Raw genomic sequence first — 18,109 nt, forward strand, 5'->3', positions numbered from 1 at the left:
GGGATCTCTCTTTTATTTGGTGACTCTTCCACATTGGATGTGGATGCTCCTGCCATGCCCATGCCATGGGCTTTTCTTCTTATGTGGGTTCTCTTTTTGGACATGGGCTACCATGATGGTCTTCCTTTGAAAATGTGTGGACTACCCTTTTTATGCATGGTGTCTCCCTTATTAGGATTTGAAAAAAAAAAAAAACATTTCTTCACCCTTTCTTCAAAATGTGGATCGTTCACCTTTAGTAGTTTCTGCTCTAGTTAGCCCTTGCTCTTTTTATGCGTGGGCTCTCTTTTTTTTAAACATGTCCATGGCTTTTCCTTTCTAATGTGGGTTTCAAATTAGTTGTGGCCTCTATTCCTGTGAATTTCTATGCAAAGGATATAGGTTGCTTCTTACACATTCCATTCAAGTACATTTTATCCTTTTCATTACGAACCCTTGCAATTATTTATACAGAGGGTGTGCCAAGAAGATCTACCATTGAATCAAGCTGATGAACCAAATTTTTGCTAGGAAATAGTGGTTTCTCGGTCAAGACTTCAAAAAAAAATCATCTAATACTCCACGTATTAATAGCAGGAGTGTACTTAGAGAAAAAGGAATCGCACAATGTAGGAGCTTTGTACTACCTTGTAGCAATATAATCGGTCCAAAATATTTTTGTAGGAGTTTCATTGAAGGCAACTCTTGCCAGGCCAAAATCACCAATTTTGAGCTTGCAGTCTGCATTGGCAAGGATATTCTTTGGCTTCGGATCCTAATGAAACACATATGTTGTATGCATATGCTTCAAAGCTCGAAGAAGTTGATATAAGAAAAATTGGTAATGTTCAGGTGTTAATCATCATTAGCCTTTATAACCTGATGTAGGTCAAACTCCATAAGTTCAAGGACAACATATATATCTTTAAATTCTCTCTATGAGGGAGGTAACAAGATATGCTTAATGTCCACAATGTCAGGATGACGCAGCAACCTGAGAAGTTTAATTTCACATAATATTTGTGTGGCATTGGACAAATGTTCAAATATGTTAGTTATCTTCTTAATTTCTACTTTATCCCTAGTATGTGTTCAATAGTAGAGCAGACAACTCCATAGCTTCCTATTCCTATCACTCCTTGAATCTTGTAGCGACTAGCTCCTCCATACTCAGTAAAGAACTCTCCCTCTGTAGAGCTCCATTAATTTTTTTTGGAGGGAAAACTCTAACCCAATCATATTTAGATAGAGAAGTGTGGTGAATTTTTACTATCACCCACTCAACTGTTTCACCCATGGTTGAGTAATTTGATAACCATTTAGTCAAGCCCCAAAGTGGGTTCGACTAAAAAAAAAATTCATTTTCAAATGACTGAACTGCCAAACTGACTCATTGATCATTCGACACTGAATAAAATCAATTTGCATCATTGATTCAACTTTCAAAACTCATTTTCACTTGTTTATGAAAATCGTCAATTCATGCCAGGAGGTCCTTTGACTGGCCTTAAAAACTGACACAATCACCTGACCGAGCTCTAAAATTAGAAACGTTGATTCTTTTTTCTGCATTCATGCACCCTATCAAATCTTGTCTCATGAAAAATTTGGGTCAAAATATATTGACCATTGAATTTATCTCCTTAAAATTGTCTCCAAGAAAACAAGTCAGAAAACAATAAATTGCATCCAAATTTTGCTTCAAAAACTAGGCAAACTAATACTTAGGAAAATGAAAATTGGGTCATTGATTCTACATCATGAGGAGACTATAAGTCTACAATTTGGTCTTATGATGAATAACAATATGCAAATGGAAAGCGGTCAAAGCAACCTACTCAGATTTTGTAGACTAGAAAAAATGATAAAAACATTTTTTGCAAATAGAATTGACCTAGGAAAGTGTGCAGAAGGATTCATCATGATTTGGAAATTAACAAACTTGAAATATTTTCAGAGGAAAACATAATGGTACAATCCATTCAATCTCACCTATCGCAAATTTTAGGTTATAACATCACAAAAAGGGGTTCCAAAAAATCTGCTCCTTTTGACACCAGTAAAAGGTTAGAAATTACATTTGGAATCGTGTTTGAAAATTGATCAAATAGATTCATCATAAGCTCAAAATGAAAACATAGTAAGTCTTCGACCACTAAAATGAAACCCCAAAATAATTTTCTCATTTTGGTCAACTGGATCAAAATTATAATAGGTCAAACATGGCCTTCCAAAATTTTGAGCAATTCACATCAGCGTGAGAATATTAAAAGACCAACTTTGAGGGATTCAAAACGTAGTCAAATAGACTTGAAACAACTTGAAATATGAAACATAAGTTCTCTAGTATGGACACTAAATACTCCTAGAGTAGGGAAAATCACTAGGTGCGAGATATTCAATTGCAAACACAGGGTTCTATTGCTGTTTGACACAAGCAAAAATGCAGATTTGACAAATGCTCAAAATGAGACTTCACGAAATGACTCGAAATGGTAGTTTAAGTTCATGAAACACATAGGAATACTGAATGGAATGTGTTAGAAGCATTAAAAACCTCATAAACTTCTCCAGTATAGCCAGGTACATAAGCATCAAAAAGCATTTATAGGGCTTGATTTCTTCAATGGTACTCAAAATCAGGGCTACAGTTCTAAGTCCCAACAGTTGGAAAGAATTGATTTATAATTGTTGGTGTAAATACATACTTTACTATTTACACTTAATTAAGTTTACTTAGGTTAATGCATTGCTTAATTATATTGCATTATTTTATTATTTTTTATTTGTGAGACACTTAGGAGTTTACACACCTTGTGATTTGTCATCTTGACTGTTGGTGTTTGAAAATGTTACCCATTTCCAATTACCCTGATGAGAAAAAAATGCATCTAGGGGCAGCTAACTCCCATTATCAACACATCCGTTCAGACACCAAGCCAACTGTAAGGCTATACTCCTTCTTCACTTCAGGCTTTGCAAAACCTAGGCAGGTCAACCTATAGATTCCTTATATGGTACCAGTTATCAAAGCATACACTGAATCTAATACAAAGTAGATAGAAATCCTTATTTCTCCTAATAACTTATGAAATAAAATATATCTGCAGTAGCTAGATGCAAAATAGTGAAATTCATAAGCTGAGTGAGTGCATTTTGTTTATAGCTCTTCAACACGAAAGGGAAATTCATTTGATTAAAGATGTTGATTCAACAAAACCTCAAATATGCAACAGTATAACCAGTTATCCTATAACTGATCAGTGCCTAATCCATTGGGCAATTCCATGAATTCAAAACATACATCTGTGACATCAGGACGTATCTCATATACCCAGACATTAGATCTATCCAACCACCTTGTGATTCAGACATCAGTGTTCATTCAGGTCTCATTCTCATGAAATATCCTTCTCAAACAACTAGTAACCTTGTTTAAACATATCAAGCATTTACTTGGCTATTTGGCCCAATAGAAAAATACATTAAACATACAACCTGAAAGGGATGCAAATGAGTCTCAAATCTTTGTTCCAAAATCACTTAAGACTTACAAATTGCTGAGACAAGAGACAAGAACAAGAACAAAACTAGTGAAATTGTTACTCATATGTATTCATTTCCTTGAAACTATACAATCAGATGCATAAAATTAAAACATGAAACAACCTAATATCTCAGAACTATCTATATTATCTCTACAATTCTATTCACATGAGAGTTTTGCTGAAGAAAAATGGTGTCACAGTCATGGAAACATGTCAAAATACTGGAACCAATGGTCTCACAGTGCAAAAACTGGAATCCCTAATGGTATCACAGTAATGAACTTCTTCTTCCCAGAACCTGGAACCCTTCAAAATGACAGAAAGAAAGAATGATATAGAAGAGAAAGAATTTCTGGATCTGATCTTTACTTGACAAGTGTCCACTTGAAATTCAATCTTCTGGGAATTGAAAGCTTCATCCTTTCTTCTCCATCTTGATCTGATTTGATTTCATCATTGCCTTGTAACTGATTTGCAAAATATCCCCTCCTGAATGATGAAATCCCTTATTTGCTAAATATCTGATTTTCATCAAAATGCTAATAAAACTTTCTTTAACTAACTCAGAGATGCCCCCATCTGAATTCTCCTTGTCTTTTACCCATTTTCAAGCTATTAACTTTCCAAAAATGACAACTAAACTTCCTGGTCTAAAAATAGTTGCAATTCAGGTACCTTATAGAAAACCTTGCATACCTCAAACAGACTAATACCTATGCAAAAATTGACTCCAGAATCGAAAAGTTCGTCTTCTCTCAATTTCGATGATATATAACATCACCTATCTGGACTCTCGAAAACCTCCTAAAAGTCATTTTGAAAATGACTCCTCTGCTAGAAAGTTCAGGCTTGCACTGAAGACATTTTCAAAAATTTAAAAGTTTCTAAAGTTTAAACTTTAGAAAAGAGCCTCATTTGAGTTTTAAAGAGATGCACATCAACTATTTTTTATAAAAATAATAATGAAATATTACTATTTTTTATTCTTTAATATTTCCCTCTCCTTCAATCTAGGTCAACCTTCAGTTGACCAACCTTTCTGCCACGTGGTAGCCTCTGATTGGCTGATCAGTGCCATGTCAGTGTTGCAGGGACCCAGTGCCACATGTCGCAATCCTGCTTTCTTGCATTATTTATCCCCCTCACATTTCCATAATGCGAGATTACACCGACCATCAAATTGTGACACGTGTCACGATCTGACATATCCTCACAAGTTGCACCTGATCGTCACCTCGCCGCCAGCTAGGACCCACTTGCCACGTGTCCAAATTTCACTTTCCTGCATATTTTATGTCAGGTGCAACTTCATATTCCAGGGAAGTGAGCCCCTATTGATATCCGCCACATGGCATCATCTTGTGCGATCTGGGTTTCTGGGAGCCACATTAGCGTACTTATATTTTTGCATAAAAAATTGCACTTGTTTTGCTAATGTTACCCGAGCATTACTATCGACTGGGACCCTCAAGTGGCCTTTTATGACCACAAAAGACTCCGTGTCTTCAAGACATTTCAAGTGGTGAGCACTTTTCTATTTATATATTGAAAATAACATCCACACTATGAATGTGGGATTAAGCTCCTTTTATACCTTTTCCCTGCTCTGTGCCTTGCTCACGACATGAACTACTCTCTGACTGCATTTTCTCTTTCACTATGCAAGCAACAACCTGATGGATGTCGTCCCTGTCATGGATGTATCTGCTGTCGGAGTGCCTTTCCCATTGGGTGAGCCATCTCTCTCCTTGCAAACTCATGGACTACAGGTTAAACAGTGGGTGAGCTTTTTTCCTATGGCATCTTTTTTTTTTTTAAATGTGGATCTCCTTTCACGTTTGCTATAGCTTTTTCATTAAAACAACTTCTCTTCAAGTCTGCGGGTTCCTCTCTTTTGGGCATCATTGCCTAGCATCAACCTCTGAATCTGCGCCAACTTTAGACAAAATCATTTGAGTGTGCAGACATCTTGTTCTTGCAACTGTAGACTTCTTTCTCCATGTTGGTGGCTTGGTCTTCAAACGATGTGAGCTCCTTATCAACGTGAGCTCTTGCTGTGAGACACCTTTTATTATTGCCAATGTGCCTATGTTTTAAACGACAGTCTGCTCTTTCTTATTGATGCAGGCTCCCTTTGTGATGGAGTCCCCTATTCTTCTTATGCCGCCTCTTTCTCCTATCACTATCATGCATTTTTTTAAATTTCGAATTTGCCTACCTTTAATCCTGCTGTCGACTCCCCTGTTTGGGTGTGTTATGTTTAACTGATGGCTTTCAACTTCTTTGGTGCATGAAAAAAACTCCTCCTTGACATTAGCGAGTCTTTGACTGCATGGAGCTTTGTTTCATTGGCGTGGACAGTTGCGGTTTTCAAGATGCCTTCTTTGTTTATTGTAGGGTCTCCCCCTGTTCTGCTCACGGTACCTACTGCAACTCCAAAGAAAGAAATCATGGTGCCCATCACTGTTCTTTCAGCCAAACATGGTAGTAATCGAACCTACCCAACTGCCAGAGGGAATTTCTAGCTCTTACAATATAAGCTTTCATGCTCTATTCCTTTTGACGTGTGAGTTTTGGTTTTTGTTTGGGTGGGCAGCTTTCTTGTGTGGAGATGGCTCTGCCTGTGCATTAATAGTCTTTATAACTGTCGGCTCCCTTCTTATCTGGTGCTGGGGTTCTCTTCTTCATAGACTTTGCTCTTGTTTTACGTGAGTTGCTTACTATGGTAAGGAAGATTCCTCTATTTGGTGAGCATCTTCGTGGGTGCTGCGGTTTCTACATATTGTTAATACTCTAGCTTGACCATAGTTTGAATCCAAGGAGCTTTCACTTTACTTCCTTCAGTCAAGGATGTCTCTAGTCTATCCCATCTAGTTCACTCTCAGATTACATGGCCTTTCAAAATTTCAATCTCGAGCCTCCCTCAATGTCTTCTCGGCGCACATCCAATAGTTTAGAATTTAGATAATAGATGTCACTGTGCATATGCATTCATATCAAACAACACTCGCAATGTTATCTGTCAGATCATACCTCCTAACAAACATCATCTAGGAGAGTACACATGTTCTCATTTGTTTGCCTACCTCCAACACCAAGCAAGGCCAAGATTTTAATAATTTGGTTCTCAATGTTTCTCTTTATCTCCATATTAATTTCAATTCCTAAGACTTCAATTTGCATCCAAATTTTATCAGTCTGATAGAAACAGTCGGACCCCAAAGTGCGTCCGACTAAAAAAAAATTTGTTTTCGAACAACTGAACTGGTAGACTAATCAAATGACCTCTCGAACTGATTAGAATCAAGTTCGATCATTGATTTTTCATTAGAAACTCATTTTTATCCCCTTTTTGTACCATGTCACTTTTGATGTCAGGAGGACAGTTGGCTGCCTTTGAAAATTGATCTGAACATCTAATCAGTATCTAAAAACTGACACATTGAATCTCTATTCCACATACTTTCAGCCTGTTGAATCTTGCCTCATGAAGAATTCGAGGTCAAAAGATATTCACTGTTAAAGTTGACCTTTCAGAACTTCCTGCAAGAAAATACGTCAGAAAACAACAAATTGGCTCTAGAATCGGCTTGGAAAACCAGGCAAATGAGCACATGGGGAAATGAAAACTAGGGCGTTGGTTCTCTGTCACGAGGAAATTATGAATCTATGATTTGGGCTCATGGCAAATAACAGGACGCAAATGGCGAGCAGTCAAAGTGGGCTACCTGGAAATTTTGCAGATTGGAAACATTGACAAAAAGTAATTTTTGCAAATGGAATTGACATGGTAAAGTGTGAAGACGGATTCGTCAAATTCTAAAAACTGGCACACTTGTAGAATTTTTAGTGGACAGTATAGGGGAACAAACCGTTCGATCTTGCCAATCACGAATTTCAAGTTATAACGTCACGAACAGGGGTATTGATAAATTTGCAAGTGCTGACACCAGTAAAAGGTCATAAATTGCGTTGGGAATCGCATTTGAAAACTGATCAAACGGATTCGTCAAGACTTAAAAATTGAAGCATGGAAAGTCTCTGACATTTATAATACAACACAAAAGAAATTTTAGCACTCAGGTCAACTGGTCAAAAGTTATAACACATCAAATAGGGCTTCTCTAAAATATGAACAAAGTGCAAATGCATGAAAACAGTAACTGACCAACTTTGAGGGATTCAAAACCTAATCACATGAACTCAAAACAACTTGAAATCTGAAACATAGGTTCTTAGGTATGGATATTAGATAATCCCAAAGCAGTAAGTAATGACACATTTCTGGGTTCAAGATATTCAGGTGCAAACATGGCCTTCTGTCGCTATCTAACACTTAGGATAAAATGCAGATTTAACATCTGTTCAAAACAGGACTTCGCCAAATAGCTCGGAATGATAATTTAACATCATGGAACTCATGGATGCATCAAATGCAAGGTGTTAGAAACATTAAACACCTCTTGGGGCACAAAAGTATAGCCGGGTACATATGCACTTAAAAGCGTTTATAGGGCTTAATTTTCTCAAAAGTGCTCAAAATTGACCGTGCAATTTTTAGTGCCAACATTGACAACATAGGAGTATGCAACTCTATTTGAGCACATGGTGTCTACAACATTGTTTTGCATGTCCTAACCTTCTAGGCTTATCCTCTCATCACCGCACTTACTTTCGTGCTTAATGGAGGATAATCCATATCTGGTGGACATGTGCTTGGTTGTATGACATATCATGATGCTAACTTCTATGCATTCTAGAAGCTCTCCTGTAGCCTTTATAATCAGGCACTCCTAGTGTACTCTTGTATCAAGTTATTGAAAACATTGTTATTCTGATCATACTCTATCTTGGTTTACAGTTGTGCTTGTGTTTGAGTTCATAGTTCTTGGGTAAATTTTTCACTTAGGTAAATTCTTACATGGTATCAGAGCTTGGAGACTTTCTCATCACAAGTCATTCAAGACCTCTTGCTTGCTTCATCACCTCAACCTGAATCTAGAGTGCTGCAGAAATTAAGAGCGTCCAGCATCAGATCTAACCTCTCCATTGCATCCAGAATGCTAAACTGGTGAAAATCGACTATAAGCACACCTATTTTGGCCCATAGTCGACCATGAGGTAAAATTTTTTTGCAAACCAGTAGCCGAAGGCACCGATTTGCAAATTGGGTATTTTTTTTATCGATCTGATCAATTATTTTTCGAAATTACTCTATTTGTTAGAGAAAAATATTTTCGAAATTATTTTTTAGAATTACTCTATTTGTCAAAGAAATTTTTTTGCAGTATGGCTATTAGATCCCGTACTGCAGATTTGGTGGATATTATTATTTTTTGCAAGATTTTAATTTTTGGCTTAATCTTGGGCCGTACCTACAACTTTTTTTTGGCCAAGTCAAATCTGAACACCACCAGCCGGAAGACCCTTAACTGGCCTCATCAATTGCCAATTTTTGACACATTTCAAACCAACCAGCTTCCAAGCACCAGCGGCCATAAACCTAATGAGGCTTTGCTACTACATCCAAGCATAGTGTATTTTATAAACTCTCTAGCTTGCATCCCCAATAAATGTGTTATTAAAAACATCTCTATCTCTGATGAACTCTGCTCGATCACTGGCGACGACCTGCAAACTCTGACAATCACGAGTCTAAATCATTGACAACTTAGTGTGTAGACTTCACCATGCTACTACGTGGCTCATTAACATTCATCCATGTGTCGTCGAGCCTACAGACCTACGTAGGCCTCTGCCAAGTAACATTTGTGTGACACATCAGACCTGCCACGCCACGTCCATTGTAAATGTGGAAGTACACTCAGCATCCAAGTGGTAGTCCACATCAACCTATGACATGTCAGCGGTTCATACGCCATGTCAAAAACCATGCAAATTTTCCATACAGTATGGATCTGTAGAATCATTATTGCCACATCGGCCACCACATCATCTAGGTGGCCCTATTTTCGCTGACGTCAACAAAATGTGAGCCCAAATTTGACACCCCTCTAAACATCATTCTAGGGAATTTTAGAACTGATTTGATGACCGTTTGACCATCAAATTTAACTTCATAGTTTCTCCTCAAGACCCCTCTCCAGATTTCTTTTTAGTTTGGCAGCCTTATTTTGCGAGCTCGTAACTTAGATATCCGGACTTCGATTCGGTGCAATTTTTTTTGAAATCAAGTAGAATTTCCTAAATTTTCCAATGGTGGTGTTTTTTTCTAGTTTTGGTGCACAGATTTTGCAGAGTTTGCATTTTTTGGTGACTATACCCACATAATCCTGCCTTTTGCAACTTCAGAAGCTTCGTACAGGCACATTTGGTCACCTTTTCAGGTTCCATTTTTTTTGAAAGTGCGTGTTTTTCTGTCTACATTCTAAATCTGAAGTCAGATTCTAAGGTTGTGTGGACCAAATTCTCACTTTCAGAATTAGGCCTTCCTTGACATTGTAATGCTTTGATTCTTTTGTAGAATTGTTGTAAAAAAAAGCTATAGTGCTTAAGTGACAGATTTTAGCCTGATAAGGTAGTTGTAAAAAACAAATTAGAAAGTCCACTTTGCTCATTTTGACAAGTGGCCCATTGTAAACACACTATTTATAAAGTGCCAAAGCATCTCTTTTGGGGGAGTCTTTTGATTGAGTGAAAAGGGGGGGTGTGTACTGTGTTCTTGTGTCTCTTTTTTGTGCTCTTTCATTTCTGCATCATGAGTTTTAAATGTCCTCCTCTAACTTCACGCAACTATTCTATGTGGAAAGATATTGCATGGAGTAGATTAATGGAAAAAGGATATAGTCTTTATGTTGATGGTACTACTACCAAACCTACTAATGCTAAAGAACTCATTGACTGGACAAGTCAAGATCGATAAGCTTTAGGTGTTATTAGAAGTTGTGTACATAGCAATCTTCTCTTCCACATTAAAAATTGTTCAGACTCTAAGGAAGCTTGGGATAAACTTGAACAGTTGTATGGTAAAGTGGATGAAGAAAAGGGATTTCAGATTGAGGATGGTCTACTTCTCTTAGATCCTAAGAATTATGACATAATTTAGGATTATATCATCAAAGTCAATGAGTATAGGGCACTTCTAAAAGATTGTGGAAATCCCATGAAGGATGATTGGTTGATTCATCATATCCTGAAAAAGCTACCTACTGAGTATGCCAACTTTGTTTCAAGTTTTAACACTCACAAGTTGACCATGGGATCTTCTTACCAGAAGCCTTCCTTTGATGGATTTGCAAACATGTTGATTGTTGAAAAATCTCACTTGGTGGATTTTGGCCTTCTCAAGTCAACTAAGACCAAAGCTTTAGTGGCTAGTGATGATCACAAATCTAGTCAAGGGGGAAAAAGCAACAACAACAAGAAGCAGTGGAAGCAAAAAACACAATCTAAGACACAACATGACTCCTCTCAACAAGGTAGTTCTTCTTCAAACAAGAAAGGAAGTAATGACAAGAAGGAAAAACTCTTTTGTGCATACTGTAAAAAGCCAAATCATGACAAGCATCATTGGAAGACAAAAATAATCGATGAGTTACAAAATCTACTATAGAAGAATAGAATTCAAGTGCCAGGTACTTCCAAGGATTCTACTCCTAACTCTTCAAAGGATAAAGGTCAAGCACTTATGGTGAACACAAGTTCTTCTTCAGAATGGATACTTGACTCAGGTGCCTCTTACGACATGGGTTCTTCAAGGGAAGACTTTTATTCATTGAAGTAGTCAAAGGTACCACACATCTTCGTGGGAGATGATGCCAAAATGGAAGTTGAAAGGAAAGGACATGTTGAAATGGAAGATGGGGAATTCAAAGATGTACTCTATGTTCCAAATCTAAGCTCCAATCTCCTTTCAGTTTACCAAATCACTCATGTTGGAGATGGTCATAAGGTTGAGTTCCTTCCCGGTTCAATGATGGTGCAAAGTCTCAAAGATGATTCATTGGTAGCAGTTGGGAAAGTCAATGATAGTAGGAGGCTTTATTCCTTCTCCCATTTTGTGCCTAAGAGTTCTTCTCAAGCCTTGTTAACTCACTCTCATTCAAACATCAACTTATGGCATGAGCGGTTTGGTCACCTTGACTACCGCTATCTTTAGCAACTTTGCACATACCAAATGGTCAGAGGTCTACCTCAAATATACTATTCTAAGGGTAAATGTTCATCAGATTTAGTGGATATGCATCCAAAGGGGAAGTTACAACTAGGGAAGTCTTCTAGAGCAACAAGTGTTCTTCAAATGGTTCACATGGTATTAGCAAGTCCTTTAGCATTCAGCCAGGGTTGCTATATACTTACTTTTGTTGATGACTTTTCAAGGTTCACTTGGGTCTACTTTTTGCATACTAAGAAAGAAGTTTTGGATGCATCTCTAGACTTCAAGGCTCATGTAGAACGAAAATCCAGAAAGGCCATCAAAGTACTCTGCATGGATAATGAAAACATGGATGTGAACAGAAGACTTTAGGACTTTTGCAGACATAAGGGAATTGATCTTCAGACTTCTTTAGCATTCAGTCCATACAAGGTAGATGTTGCAACATTGAGGATTAGAAATCTAAAGTCTATGGCAAGTTGCATGATTCATGCCAAATCTCTCAATCATTCATTAGAAGTCAAAGAAATCTCTAGTGCCACTCACATTCTTAATCATTCTCCTCATCCAGCCTTCAGAGCCTTCGATTGTCCTGCTTGGGCAAACAAATCTTCTAGGGGTCGCAAGGCATAGACATCTTGACCTTGTACCTTCATTGGTTATGAAGACAGTGTGAAGGCATATAGACTTCTAGATTTTGAGACACATGAGATATTTGTGGAGAAGGATGTATACTTTGAGGAAAGTTCTCTGAGCTTATCCTCTACTCCTCTTCACACTTCATATACAGTGGAAATTGATAGTGACACCAGAAATAGTGCTTCAATAGGTTTAGACATGTGGGGTTCTATCGACAGTTGCAGTGAGAGGTCGCATCAGTCCAGTCCACATGCTTACATTGCCATAGTGAAAGGTCCATCATAGCATAGTACATCTTGTCTTCCAGCTCCAGCTTCACTTGACTTTGGAGACAGACTTGAGGACACACATCTTCTCATTGATGATGATACTTCTACAGTTGTTGCAAGAGCTCACTCTGAACCTCATGTCTATTCTCTACATGATCAATCTAAATAGGTTGGTGTGATTGTGGATCCTTATGAACAACAATTAGAGGAGGGCTCTTTTTCAGTAGAGGAGATAGATGGTTCAGTGGAACAGGTTCAACAAAAATCCTTGACAGATCTGCATTCATTCTTTTTAGCATAGTTGGAAGCGGTGAAATTCAACATCAGTATAGGGATACTTGAGTAGGTTTTTAGACTAGCACACATCTTCAGGACTATACCTTGGGCATTGTTTCTTCCTAAGGGGAAGAACACCATTTTGCATTCTTGGACTAGCTTCTTCATTGGAGCAGCTTTCACTTCTTGGCATTCTTCTTTTGGGTGAGGGGAGCCTATTTTGTCTCTCTTCCTTCTCTTATTCTCTTTTTTATATACTGGATGTATGTCGTAATGGGGGGGTCCTGATTACTCCATCCATCGATGCATCCTCCTTTATCTCTCGTTTTGGGGGAGGGTTTTTCCCATGAGGTTTTCCCTCTTTCCTCGCTTTATGAGAGATTGCATTTCATTATGTACATGGGTACCTTACATGTCCTAGTAGCCGAGACCCATTTTGCATCTTCATCCTAGATCATAAGCTTAAGGGCATTCCCCTAAGTTGCACTTAAGGGGGGTGTTGGTGTAAATACGTACTTTACTATTTTCACGTACTTAAGTTTACTTAGGTTAATGCATTATTTAATTATATTGCATTATTTAATTATTTTTTATTTGTGAGACACTTAGGAGTTTGCACACCTTTTGATTTGTCATGTTGACAACACAGGAGTATGCAACTCTATTTGAGCACATGGTGTCTACAACATTATTTTGTGTGTCCCACCCTTCTAGGCTTATCCTCTCATCACCGCACTTACTTCTGTGCTTGATGGAGGATAATCCATATCTAGTGGACATGTGCTTGGTTGTATGACACATCATGATGCTAACTTCTATGCATTCTAGAAGCTCTCCTATAGCCTTTATAATCAGGCACTCCTAGTGTACTCTTGTATCAAGTTATTGAATACATTGTTATTTTGATCATACTCTCTCTTGGTCTACAATTGTGCTTGTGTTTGAGTTCTTATTTTTTGGGTAAATTTTTCCCTTAGGCAAATTCTTACAATAATGAAGAAATTAAAGAGATGCAATCCATTGAAATCAAGATTGCTTAGATGCATGAGGAGCTTCTTAAGGACATGAATATAGTAAACCCTATGGGAATTCTACAATTTGATGATGGGAACATGGATTCTAAGACATTAACAAAGAGCTTCAATGATGCTATTAAAAAGATCAAAGATAATGAATTACCTACTACTAGTGATTTCACCACACTAGCAAATATTGAATCCATGTTATGTCTGAATAGGAATCTCAGGCCAACTCACAGCCTAAAAGTCAAAGAATTTAAATGGAAAAATAATGTGTGTAGGGTTAAGTTGTCGAGTTTGTAGAACCCCCTTCCCATGTGATGAAAGAGTTCATGAACACCTTTAGAAGCTAGAAATTAGTGAGGCAAACCATTGGTGAAAAAGAAAACATGGGTCATGAAGTTTGATCGGGATAGTTACTTCTAGTCATGTTTTGGCAACTATTTTAAATAACTATTTTTTGTTCATCTCTTAACTATTTTAACTAAAATGGCTGGGCTTTAATGGAGGCCTTGGGGATTTTTAATGAAACTATAAATTCTGGGGCATTGAACTAATTAGGGGTTAGAATAGATAGCTAGAAAATATTTTAATAAGTAAATATTTTAATAGCAATTGACAGATAGCATATATGTTTTCTTTTGAATGACTATGTGCATGAAGAAATTTTATATTTGTGTGTGTGTGTGTGTGTTTGTGTGCATATCATCTTGGATCCTGCTTTGAAACTTGGTGTTTGAAGTGTTTAAATCATTGTTACTTTATGAACTTTGATTTATCAATTGAAGACATTTGTTGTTGTTTTTGTTGTGGTTTATTTTAGTTAAATTTCTTAAATGATTATTATTAAGTTGTTATATCATTCCTTTCATTGAATAAGTGTTTTCAGAGAAATTTTTTGAATCATTTTTCCTTTATTGCATGAATGAATTGTTACCTCACTACCCAAGAGTATGTGAGAGTCCTTACGTGCTTTCTGGAAAAAGTACAAAATTATTTTTGAATTCATTGATAAATCTTTCAAAGGAATCTATACCTATAAATACAGACAAAAAAAAAATAACATGAAGTTTTCTCAACTATTGTGAACACCTTTGTACTTTTTAAAATCCTGCGCATAGAGAAAATTATCATTGTGTAGAAAGAAAGACAATTTGTTCACTAACAAGATGCTTTGAGATTGTCTATAAGATTGAAAGTCACTTTAGTAGGTTTAGGAGTAATGTTATCAATGACTCCATCATGTACTACTTCTTGGTTTTTGTTCACATACTTGGACTTATCCTTACAAAAAGTTTATCCTTGTTTGATGTCCTTTTGAAGGGTTATTTCACCCTTTTTGACCATGAATTCCTCTATTCAGATAGTTTGTGTAACCATGTCTTCAAAGATGTGTGAACCCTAAATTTGAAATTTACACCCAAAGTTAGCTAAAAGATTATCCATGAAGATGTCAACTTTTTCCATTTTAGGATTCTTTTGTGAATATTTGGTATATAGTTGTCGCCATCTCTAAAGGAATGTGAGGAAAGATTCCCTGACTTTTCATTTGATGTTACACAAGTCACATATGTTAACTGGATTTTGTATGTTATGTGACTAATGTTGAACAAAATGGTTAGCAATCTCATCAAACATTTTAATACTAGTAGGTAATTGTGAAAACCATTCCATGGCCTGATCACCTAGATTCCATGGGAATAGATGCATGAGATATGTATGATTATGCATAAATTCTATAGACAAAGCACTAAATTACTACAAATGATATGTCTCGAAAAAGGAGGCATGTCTAAACTCTTGTCAAAACGGAATGGACAAAGAGTGTCTAAGGTGTAATATTTTGCTGGTTTATCTTTGTCATGCATCATTTGGGCCAACTATTCTTGCATGATTTTTAGTTTCTTTTGTAACTTAGATGTTTTAGTTTCCTCTTCATGTGTGATGATAGTTTCAAAACTAAAATGATGGGGTAGTTTTTCTCCTTCTTGAGAGAGTTTGACAAAGTATTTATCCTTCTCTTCATTAAGCAAGATCTCCATTATTTTCTAGAATTTTTTAGCCTTATGACATTTTTCGATGTCTTCAAGAGCTATTTTTTTAGTTTCCTCATTCTCATTAGTGTGGTTGTAAGGTTCCCTTTCTCTTTCATTCCTTTAGTGATCTCATCCTCTACTATGTTCTTTTTTTTCTTGGTCTTGATTATCCATTCTAGGAATGTGATAACTTTCAGTGTATGTTGGTTGAAAAGGTCTCCTAAATGAGAATTCAGCTATGTTGTTTAGAGATGTAGGTGTTTTTCTATCTATAAGATTCTCCTGATATAAGGGATTTCTAGCTTACTGAAAGTTTATGGAAAATGTTCTTTAAACATGAGGTGAACTAATAATTGAGAGAGATCATGGAGATTCCTCACTAGATTCACTAGATTTAGACTGTGTGTAAATTGGAAAGTGACCTTTGCCACAATTTCAACCCATAGCTCTACCTTGTCTAAGTCTATTGGGAGGAAATAAATTTCCACTCATTGCAACAGTCTTAGATAGTGATGAAAAGAAAATCTTAGACAATGACTACACTAGAATGTAGCCTCAAAGTGAGATAAGCATGTTGTATACCTAGGTATGTGTCATCTAAGAAATGGCTAGAACAACCAAGAGTTATGACTATCATGATGCAAGGTATGAAAAACACAAAAGGACAAAATAAGATAACCAAGTAAGGAGATTAATTCATGTGTAAATTACAGGTTGTGAACTAAGAAAGAAGTTAGAGTTGGATGCCATTCTAGATAGAGGAATGACCAAGTGTTCCAATTATAGGTTAGACTTAGAGAAAAAATAACTCTGACATAGTAGTTTGATAGTTTCTAGGACAAGATCTTGTGCACAGATTCACACAAAACTGTGCAAGAAAGTATAAAGAACTAGGTGAAGTTTCAAAACAACTATTTTGGACTAGTTTTCTTGCATGATAACTTACATAGAATCATGCCAAGAAATTATAGTTTTACCAATATAGATAGGATTTTGACTTGAAAATATAGTATTTTACAAAATTTTGCATGAAGATTCATAGACAAATGTGTGAGGATTTATAAAGAACCCTATGAGGAATTACAAGTAGATAGTTTTCTTGTGTGAAATTGTGTAAAAATAGAAGCAAGACAAGGACCAGATTGACAAGTTTTAACTGACATAAACATTGTTTTCAGATTTTGAACATCATTTTTGTTTACAACTAGACAATTGTTTTTAGATACACGAAGCAAGCAGTAGTCGCAAACAATCCAACTAAGGACAAAGAAAATTAGAGGGATAGGGAAGTCTTGACCTTTTTTTTTTCTAAAAGATTTGGAAAATTTTAAAGACTCAAAAAAAAGACATGCCTTATCCCTATAATTAAAATGGTAGAGGAAGAAAAACATTTTTCTCATAGCTTATGTACATGTGTTCACCTCACATAGTCGTGTCACCCCACTAGAGGGCGCCCGTGTTTTTGGTGTTTTCCAAGGACTTGATAACATATACACTGAATGAGCACCCTTGTGGTAGGAGTCAAGTAGGTATACCACCTTCCAACATCTAGGTATATGCCTATGGTAACTACAGGAGATATTCTCCCCCCTCCTCGCACAAAGATTTTGCCCCATTTCAAAGGTGAACCAGGTAAAAACTATCTAAATTTTTTTACTTGTCTTCCATTCACATTAATCGCTAGTAGCTTCATGAAAAAAGTTAAGGATAGCAGCCCACACGAGAATCTAAAGTGCACACACCTGACTAGCAAGATTAGGGGTAGTGATGTCCAGTGTAATAGATAGAGCCTCCTCTTGATATATGATATCATGAATCAAGAGGAAGAAATTAACATGGCTTTGGAGTCTTTCACTTACAAATTTTCTTTTTTATATTGAGTTGGAATCACCAGGGCTAGGTGTGTGCTCACTTGGGTAGTTCTCGTAGGTTGGATCACTTTGGCAAGCCCCATAAAGGTTGACTTGGATTGGTGGTTTGGATCTAAGGGTCCAATTTTCTAATTTCCCTCAAGGGGCAAGAGCATATTCCTCTACCTTGTCTGCTTAGCCAAATATCAACACATGTTAATCACCAAGTTAGCTTATCAATCCAACTTGTCTTTTTTCACTTGATTTTGATTTCCTAAAAGGAAATCATCATCTCTTCATAAAGAAGACTCATATAGGAGAACTGATAACTTTCTTGCCTCCCTCCAGTACCATCTTCTAAAGGTCTCTAGGTTTTT

General features: G+C 36.7%; 1 pseudogene; it reads right to left on the minus strand.

The window, feature by feature from the left end:
* Positions 1–364: 364 nt before the first annotated feature.
* Positions 365–5,287, minus strand: LOC149559924 (mitogen-activated protein kinase 14 pseudogene; annotated as a pseudogene).
* Between the last annotated feature and the right edge of the window lie 12,822 nt (positions 5,288–18,109).

This window comes from Cupressus sempervirens, chromosome 4 (genome assembly GCF_028749045.1).
Source record: "Cupressus sempervirens isolate cs-2001-9-10 chromosome 4, ASM2874904v1, whole genome shotgun sequence".
Lineage (NCBI taxonomy): Eukaryota > Viridiplantae > Streptophyta > Pinopsida > Cupressales > Cupressaceae > Cupressus > Cupressus sempervirens.